The 10484-nt window shown below is 34.0% G+C and overlaps 1 long non-coding RNA gene across 1 annotated transcript; it reads left to right on the forward strand.

Moving 5' to 3' along the window:
• Positions 1-1430: 1430 nt before the first annotated feature.
• LOC145162513 (uncharacterized) lies at positions 1431-4251 on the forward strand. The gene is made up of 3 exons (XR_013739153.1): positions 1431-2052; positions 3106-3163; positions 3439-4251. It is a non-coding gene; the product is annotated as an uncharacterized LOC145162513 (long non-coding RNA).
• Positions 4252-10484: the final 6233 nt, after the last annotated feature.

The raw sequence follows: 10484 nt of genomic DNA on the forward strand, positions 1-10484 counted from the left end.
GAATGACCTGAGTAATGGAACTTGCCCACATTGTTCTAATATTAGATGTGGTCTGCTAATTATACCTCTGATGGGCCATTGCCGCCCATCCATCCTATAGGCTGTCAATGTCGCCAGCGGTCCCGCTTCATCTCCAAGCTCGGTCTGCTCCAATGTGGTTTTCTCGATTGAGTCTGCTGCAATTACAACCTTTCTTATGGTTATGTTTGCATTGACCTTGACTCATTTTACAAGTAGACTTTATTTGATTTTGTATATTGAAAAAAATGAAGGGATGTACTCCCCAGTTCTTTATGGTTACTATGATGTGATTGTTGTTTGGTGGTATGTGTGGTGCAACGGTAGAGAAAGCGGCAGAGAATTTTAGAGGTTGGCCGATGATGGTGGTGCTGGAAATGGTGGTAGGAGTTAAGTTTCTATATAATGGGATGAGCTGGGAAATTGCATTACTTTGCATGAGATGGAATCGTGTAAGAAACCCTTTTAAAAACTGAAGGTTGATGTGGTAAGCCTTCTAGCACAGTGTTCTTACATTTAGTTTGATATAAGGATACTGAATAAATAGTTGTCCCAATCATATTGGTCAAAGGATGAAAGTTTGGGAAGACTCCAAGTTTATAAAATGAGTCTAAAACATTGTTTTCAAAGCACCCTAATCATGACATTTCAAGTGTTTGATTTTTTTATTTTATTTTATTTTATCTATTTATTATTATTTTTATTTGTTGTTGTTGTTCTTTAAAGTGTAGAAAGTGTTGGTCAAACTTTGGAGATGTGAGTGCAATATTGGGGGAGACTTGGAAATGAAATTGATTTATCATATTTTCCACAAAATCAATTAATTAAATTATATTCTTGTTGAATATTTCGATTAATTATTTTTAGGTATTAACTAACATCCTTTTATTTAATACATGTCATTCTATACCCTTAGAATTGAAATAACCTTACAAAAAATAATTCTCGAGTAAAAAAAAGGATTTTCGGTTATATCATACACGAGAATTATTTTTTGTAAGGTTATTTCAATTCTAAACTCGGGACCCCGAGAAGTAATTTTATTATTATTTTATATTATTACAGTCCAAAAATCAAATAATAATTAGTGGGGTGTTGGTTTCGGGGAGTCAAATGGCATGATTTAGAGTTTTGAGGGTTAAAGTGTAATTCCGGGACTTATTTTGTAAGGATTTATGGAAACAAAGGCTAAAGAGTAAATTATGGAGCTAATTTGAAAAGGATTTGTAGAGGGAGGGGCTGCTTGGTAAAATTCGGACTTAAATTGTAAAGGATTTCAGGAGGCAGGGTGTAAATGGTAAAATATGGATCTGCTGTGAAAGAAAAGGGAAAAGGAGGAGCTAATGTTGTCATTATGGGGTGTAGTTTATTAGAACCGGGTATATAACCCTCAACCTTCCGTAACCCTAACCCTAACCACTCTATGCTTCAGCCGCCATCTCTCCTTCCTCCATCGTCTGGCCGCCACCATCCTTCACTCCCGTCTCGTCTTTCCGATCACCCAAGAGAACCGCCGTCAACCCCCATTCTTTCCCCACGTCGGGTTGGTTCAAGATTGTCGTGGAGTGGCGGACCACGAGTGCCACTGTTCCATCGGCCACCGGTATCAGCCGACACCTCGCCGCCATGTTGACCCGTCGTTTGCACGTCGCCTTCTCGTTGCTGGCGACGACTCGGAATGCAATGGGTGGACGTTCGTTATGTTGTCGTTACTGCTGCACTCGGAAGGAACCACAACACCGTGTCTATTCTCCATTTCGTTCTGCTATCGTACCCTTGTCGCCGCCGCTGCCCCGGTCGTCTTTTACCACCCGAAGCGGATGAGGTGGGTGCATGCTTCGCGAATGAACTCGGGTTGTGAGGGTTGCTGCTTCACCGTGACTTGCTTATGGGCGTTCGCTTAGTCAGAAAAACCCGAGACAATCCACCATGGCCACCAACCATGGTGGCTGTCGTCATCAGCCGCTACTGTGCCACCGTCAACACCGCCGTTAGCCGCCTTCTTGTGTCACTATCGCTGTCATACGCCACCAGGTGGGTGGCTGGGTTTGTTTAGCAAACATAAGAACGTGTTGTATGAGGTTTCATTGGCTGTAACTTACGAGAACAGCCACCACCACCACCGTGAGGTGGTGGCTGCCACCATAAACCACCACCAGCCACCATAAGGGTGGCTGTGTACGTATGTGTTTATATTAGTGTGTGTGTGTGTTATCGGGATTGTGTTGTAAATTTTAATCGGTGTCGGAATGATAATAAAAACTCAAAACCACCACCGTAGGGTGGTGGCTGCCGCCACCAGCCGCCGTGTTGGGTGGCGTTATGCCTCGTTTGCGTTTTGACTCGTTTTGGATGCTTGGATAGAATGGGCCTAATGAAACCCTAGTGGGCCCAAGTGAAACTCTAATGGGCCCAATGAAGCCCTAATTGACCTAAAAGCCCAACCATGTGACTAATGGGCTAGTATTGGGTTGGAAACCCTAATTAGGGTTTGGAAAACCCTAATGGCATAAAACCCTAATTTTGGGGAATTATCGGGACCCGCACTTGAATTAATTACTAAACTAAAAACGTTAATTAATAATCATTTGCAAATTAACCTAAGGCAATATTAGACTTAATGGATTAAGTCCTTAATGGGTTAAGTAGGAACATTTAACCCTAATCGTCATTTCATGTGAAAACCCTAATTTCACTTGGGCCTTGATTTGGGCCTTCCTATTGGGCCTTGGTGATTGGACTATTGATGGGCTATCCAAGAACAAGTAAATGGACCAAAATAATTGGATGAGTTTTAGGGTAAGGCTCATGTGAAGGACTTGGGCCCAATTTGGAAAATTGGGCCATAGGTGGGCCATAATTGGGCCTTGATGATTATGTGCTATTGGCCCATGGGAATACCAAGAGTTTGGACTAGAATAATTGGATGGGCCTTAGGAAATACCATGTAGAGGTCTAGGCCCAATTTGGAAAATTGGGCCATATGTTGGGCTTTGGCCCATTACTTGACTATTAGGCATTTGGGGTGTGAGTTGGACCTTGGGCTTGGAACCCAATTATTAATTGGGTATTGTTTGATGTTGACAGTTCGGGAATCCGTCACACAGCATCTGGAGTTTTATCCGCGGGACTTCAGCAGAGCTAGGTGAGTTATCCTCACTATTTGGAAAATTGGGCCATAGGTGGGCCATAATTGGGCCTTGATGATTATGTGCTATTGGCCCATGGGAATACCAAGAGTTTGGACTAGAATAATTGGATGGGCCTTAGGAAATACCATGTAGAGGTCTAGGCCCAATTTGGAAAATTGGGCCATATGTTGGGCTTTGGCCCATTACTTGACTATTAGGCATTTGGGGTGTGAGTTGGACCTTGGGCTTGGAACCCAATTATTAATTGGGTATTGTTTGATGTTGACAGTTCGGGAATCCGTCACACAGCATCTGGAGTTTTATCCGCGGGACTTCAGCAGAGCTAGGTGAGTTATCCTCACTATACTAAGGGGTCGAAGGCACTAATGCCGTCCCATTGGATATGATATCCTAGCAGTTGGTATTATGTTGAGTATGAGTTAGTTATGCATGCTAGTTGCTATGCCAGTTTGGTAGATCAGTAGGATTACCTGTGTTGTTACCTGATTATATGTATGTGCATTAGTTATGATATATGTCGACATATTATGTGGTTTGGGTTGAGGTTGTATTGTTCCGTGCGGTAGCCAACAAACCCTAGAGTATTCCAGATATGAGCTAAGGGCCAGGCAGGGCATGACAGACTCATACTGAGGACTCGAGAGCATTCCAAATACGAGCTGAGGGTCGGGTGGGGCATGCCTGAATCATACTGTGGGCTCGGGAGCATTCCAGATACGAGCTGAGGGTCGGGCAAGGCATACCAGACTCGTACTGTGGGCTTGGAGGCAATCCAGATGTGAGTTGTGGGCCCGGAAGGCAAGCCAGACTCACACTGTGGGCCCAGGGGTAATCCAGTCTGTAAAGTTGTGGACCCAGTACATGTTGTTATTTGTATATGTGTTATTTGCAGTGTGTCGGTATTTTAGGGGAACTCACTAAGCTTTGGGCTTATAGTTTCAGTTTTGTTTCAGGTACATCAGATGATCGCAGGAAGGCAAAGGCGTGATCGTATAGCTCCTCACTTTTATGACTTTGTTTCTGGGATACTCTGATATTATACTATTTTGAAAACAGGTTTTGTAATGCTTAATGGTGTTAAAATGTTTTTAAAAAGTTTAAATTAGACATGATTTTTATGGGTGTTCCAAGCCATGTAATGTCTTGAGGAACTTCTTCATTTGTCCGTTCTTGATTTTCCTGGTATGGAAAATTTTGTGAATTACCTACACGTAAAAGCATGGTAGAATAAAATGTGTGTTTTTTCATCAAGATCTAAATAAGCCTAAATTGTATATGAATCATTAAAATCTAATATTTGAAATTAGTTAACAATACTAATTAATTATAATTAATTGTTTTATAATGAATATATTAAAAGGTTTTAAATTTCTATATAATCGGTCTTCCCATAATTTTTGAATTATATATATATATATATATATATATATATATATATATATATATATATATATATATATATATATATATATGTTTTCTACAACTATTGTGTGCATGTATGAACCAATGAGAATTTATAAATAATTAAATAATTAATAATTCATATAAGGGTATAGAGGTTGGATCAACATAGAACCAAAATAAGTCATAAAACCATGGAACCACCTACAAAAATCAAAATCTATTAATTCTATTTAATTACTATCCAAAATAGTATGAGATCATTAAAATACTCATTTATGATCATTTATGAACATACGTATATGTTCATTTCTAAAGATATGTATGTGTTCATATCCAAACATAAGTATATATACATAACTTGTTGTCAAATTAATATTCATAATTGAACATTTATAGAAAAACTCATAATTAGTCAAGTTCATACACTTTCACTTATGAACATTTATACAAAAAAACATAAATTGAACAAATATACAGTAGATTAATGTTCATAATTGAACATTCATATTCGTATACATTCATAAGTGAACATTAAGACAAAATCATACATGGTCATACAAAATCATGTGTGTTCATAACTGAACATTTATACAAACTCATACATGTTCTATATTCAACCTTTGTTACATTACTAACATTTATAAGAAATCACACATGTTCATAACCTGAAAATTGGTCATTTTCATACATGTTCGGTACCGAACATATATGAATATAACCATCATATATGATATTAAATATATACAATGTGTCTATGTTCAGAATTGAACATCTATACAAAAACATAGAAATTAGTAACATTCAGTTATGAACATTTATACATAAACCTAAAATTTGGTGATTTCATACATGTTCGATGTTGCACATATGTTTATCGATGAAAATATGCTCATAGATGAGCATATGTTCATGGACGAACGTATGTTCATGGATGAAGATTGTAATTGCGAAGATAACATATATGTCCTAAAGTCTTCATTTCAGAATTGTTGTTGCAGAAACTAGACTGAAGCTCACAACTTGCATCATTAGTATCACCTAATATATCAAATTGTAGCAAAATTAATATAACAAATATTGTTAATGATATAATCAAGTAAGGAAAAGAAATAGCCCACATTGCAATTGCTTTTCTAGTTCAACCAACAAAATCTCGTTTGGCATCTCCTAGTTCCATTTTAAGCCGCATCACCTGCTATTCATTCATACATAAAATCAATCCACATAAATCAATGTTGAAATACCTAGTCAACAAAAAAGTTGAAAATGTCTTTGGAGTCCGTAGATAGCATCAGGTGGGGAAATGGTGTCAATTAAGGACCCTCTTAAAATCAATAAAAAAGAATAAGAAATCGATTAAGGATACCCCCAGACTTGGTCTTCACAAGGTAGAAGGATAGACTAGAGAGAGATAAATTAGCATATGAAAAAAAGAGGAAATCGATTATTTTTCTTATAACACTATCGATTGAGCACACACCTATTGACCCACAACCCACAAAGCAAGAAACTAATAAGATCCAGAGGAGTTCGTCGACGAGAAGGTGTTAGCGGTGGCGTTGTAGAAGTAACATCGATTGTATATGCATAAAGTGGTGTTATCATGTATTCACACAACTTGAAAATCAACATCTTTTGGGGTTTGAACTTTGGGGATCTTGATTGGTCTTTTTGACAAACACAACAAAGGGTTCTTTGGTATGGGTCAATTTGGGAGGAGTAAATAGAGAAAGCTTGAAGGTTATAATTTAGTTAATTTCTTCCGTTTTTAATTACCTTTTTTAGGCATTTAATGTTCGAATTAATTGAAAAAAAAAATTATTATTCTTATTATATATAGGTGATTCAATGTATAATGGTCTATGATATTATTATGCACCATTATATTCTAATCCCATGATTGATTGATCTAAGGGCTAAAAAATCGGTTCTATGGTTCTATGAGTTTTTTATGGTTCTACATTGATCCTTCATCTAAGGGTATAATTGTAATCTTATCTTTAATTAATTATGGTAAAAATAAACTCAATTAATAACCCTCTAAATCAGGGTATCAGTTTTCACGAACCCTATAAACAATACCACCACCATCATCTTCACTCCCACAACCGTATTCTTCATCTAATCATCTTCTTCAAAAAAAATCTAAAGAACACTCTTCAATCTTTTTTACCTCACCATTGGCTATAGCCAGGATCTCATCATTGGGATTTTTGGCCAAGTGCCTTCAACCTCGACTATATATATATATATATATATATATATATATATATATATATATATATATATATATATATATATATATATATATATATGGCTTAGGTTATTCTATTCAAAGTAATTATTGTGTTATTGTATGCATAAATGTGGGCCAATCAAATTTACTTATTTTAAGAAAGTGATTAATATATATTATTGAATTAAATATAATTGAAAAATATCATCTTAATTAATTACAATGGTAATTTAGTCAATTAATATAGATTTAATTAAGGAAAATTGCATTTTTTAAGGGATCATAAATTCTATTAGTTTTAAAAATCCGATTTTACGAATTATAATTCTTTTAATTCAGACATTCTGACAGAATATGTGTATGAGTATATTCAAAAACAAAAATATTCTTGAACCATAAATAATAAAAATATTCTTGAACCTATTTATTGATTATGACTTTAAAAACTTCTTGTACAATAACAAATTCTTGAACAATCAATTGAAGAATAAAAACAAAAAATACATTATTTCTTATAGAATACGGGTAACAATTGTTAAGAATTACATTTATTGTTAAAGAATAAAACTAAAAAAACTTTGAAAACGGGAAAGAAAGCATCAAAATCTAACAACGACACTAATACATTCTAAAAGAATAATGTTGCTTAGAATCACTTTCATTGTGGTCCGTTCTTCAAGCATCAACTTCTGTGATTCCAACAGAATTGGAATTCGTGATTCCATTCCAACAGAATTGAAATTCGTGATTCCATTCCAATAGAATTGGAATCTCACCAATATCATCCATTGAATCATCTACATAAACAAATTGATTTTTATCATATAAGAAGAAGTAAATTTGATATGAAAATAGTGACAAACTACCTTCACTTTGTACTTTACATATAAGAAGAAAGTCATTGACACAGGTGGCAGCTAGCGGAAGAAGAGAATAAGAAGAATGATTGCAGCAGACTTCGACCAATGGCAGCGGCTCCTCCACAGCCCGTTTCTCAGGCAAGAAGGTTGTGGCGTCCGGCGATGGACGCGTCTCCGAGCGGCAGCAACTGCAGCGACAGGCGGCTGTGGTGCATTCCTCCTTACACACGACTGAAATGGCACAACCCCTTGTCGGTCTCTATCTTCAGCCTTCACGAAAAAGATAGCAACAACAACCCTCGACATGGCAGTGGATACGGTGGTCGGAGGAGCAAGAGGGTAGGGTGGCGGCCGGTGGTGGGAGGCATAAGGATGGAGGTGACGACTGGAGATGGTTTGATTAGGGTTATGGTTTACATTGGAGGTGGTTTTAAAAAGCCGACGATGGATGGAGAAAACCTAGGTAGCTGAAGTCAATGGTTACCATAATTATAGGATATTATTCGTGGAAACTAATTATCAAATTACCTATTTACCCTTATTTATTTATTTAATTATTTATTTTTATTTTAAATTTTGATTGACCCACATTTATGCATACAATAACACAATAATTACTTTGAATACTTGAACGTAGCTCATATATATATATATATATATATATATATATATATATATATATATATATAGGCTCGAACGAACACATGGTCAATGATAATGGATTGAATAATAGTTTTACCATATACACACAAATACCAATAAAAATAAAATCAAAAAAATTACTAAACAACAAATATAAACATTGTATAATATTAAAAAACTTTGTACATTACAGAATTAAGACACAAATCTAAAATAATTAAATCTATATATCCTAATTATTGAATTAAAACCATTTATTAATATTATTCATTCGGTTCGATTTGTAGTGGTTCGGTTATATCAATTAATTTCGTTTTGCTTAGTTTTTTCGATTAATATGTTCACCCCTAATTCGCTTTGTGTGTGTGTGTGTGTGTATATATATATATATATATATATATATATATATATATATATATATATATATATATATATATATATATATATATAGGGTAAAGTGAATATATGACTATCATGTATATACTATTAGATATAGAACCATCAAAATTGACTTCATTTTGCTTTAAAAACACAATTTTCTTTCATTGTTAGCTTCTTCTTATTGCTTTCGAACTCATATTATTTATGATTTTGTGACTCATCACCAACATCTGTCTATTTCGAATGTTTTTTTTTATTATACGTCTAATAGGCTTCATAACTTTCTCCGACACCTACCTTATGTATATTTGCATGTTTTTTTATGGGCTATGGAAAGAGGTTTATTGGGATTTTTAATCAACACTTTCAACCTACCTTTCACTGTAGTTTTTTATATTAAATTTCAATATGGAAACATATAGGTAGTTGGTAAATATTCTTATACACGGTTTGTGATGTAGAAATTAAACTTATAATATTCCGTAAAAAGTATATACGAAGCCTATCATAAGCTCTAATGAAGGATGCAAGATAGATACTAGGGAGATTTGATTGCATTTTGTTAAAACTAGGTAGTTTTTGATGGTTCTATACCTAATATTAGATATATAACAACTACATATTCCTTAAGCCTATATATATATATATATATATATATATATATATATATATATATATATATATATATATATATATATATATATATATATATATATATATATATATATATATATATATATATATATTTATAAAGGTGTAAACATTAAGTTTTTATAGTAAAATTACGAAATAAATACAACCGAATGAATAGGTAAACACTTTAATGTATACTAATAAAAGAACTATTCACATATTTTTAAGAATTGTTCGGAATCACAACTTTTCAAAGACTTATTTGATTACAACATTAGATGTCCTATTATTAATTTGTTTTTCTCTTGCCTTTGGCTAGTCTTTTATATAAAAATCCAGTTAAAAAAAGATGTCATATTGTTAAGATTACCGTCATTGTCTAAAATTAATATTTTTAATCCATTTCTGTTTTTAACTCTAGAAAATGTATCATACAACTACCCATGAGTGATTTTAGTCGGGGACAAAGTAAAACTACGAAACTTAATAAACGTTAATTAATAATACATTTCCAAAAAATAATTTTTTATGGGAAATCTTTGAAAAAATCTCATTATTTCTAGCCAGTTTACGGTTTAATCCAAAAATTTAATTTTTGAACAGAAAGTTCCGATTATCTATCTTTATACAATAATATGTCATTTCTGTTAAAAAATAAGAGCCGTTTCATTAATTTGTGCAAAATTTAAAATAATCGGGACTTTTATGTTCAAAAAATAAAAGTTGAAATTAAACCGTTAACTACCCAAAAGAATGAGACTTTATCAGAGATTTCCTTTATTTTTATAGAAACATAGATGTTTTTTCTTAATTGTATAATTGTTATTTAATTTGTTGTTAATTTCACAAAATGTTTAAAGTTATGAACAACGTTCTTTATGTCTAGAAAACAAGCATTATAATCTAGGACCACTAAAACTCTTGTGTCATATCTTAGGGTATCTATACCGGCTAGCTTAGACCGAAGAAGATTTAACCTAAATGGTTCTCTAAAAACGAGGGATGGTAATTTTCGACCCAACCTAGAACTCGACACGAACTCAATCTAAAAATAAATCAGGTTGGTTGAGATTTATGACTCGCCAACCCGCCAAATATATAGGATTTTTAAAAAGTATTTAATATTTAATAATTAATTGGTATTTGTTTGGAGCATGC

This window comes from Lactuca virosa, chromosome 3, assembly GCF_052849685.1.
Source record: "Lactuca virosa cultivar CGN04683 chromosome 3, Lactuca_virosa_CGN04683_v6, whole genome shotgun sequence".
Lineage (NCBI taxonomy): Eukaryota > Viridiplantae > Streptophyta > Magnoliopsida > Asterales > Asteraceae > Lactuca > Lactuca virosa.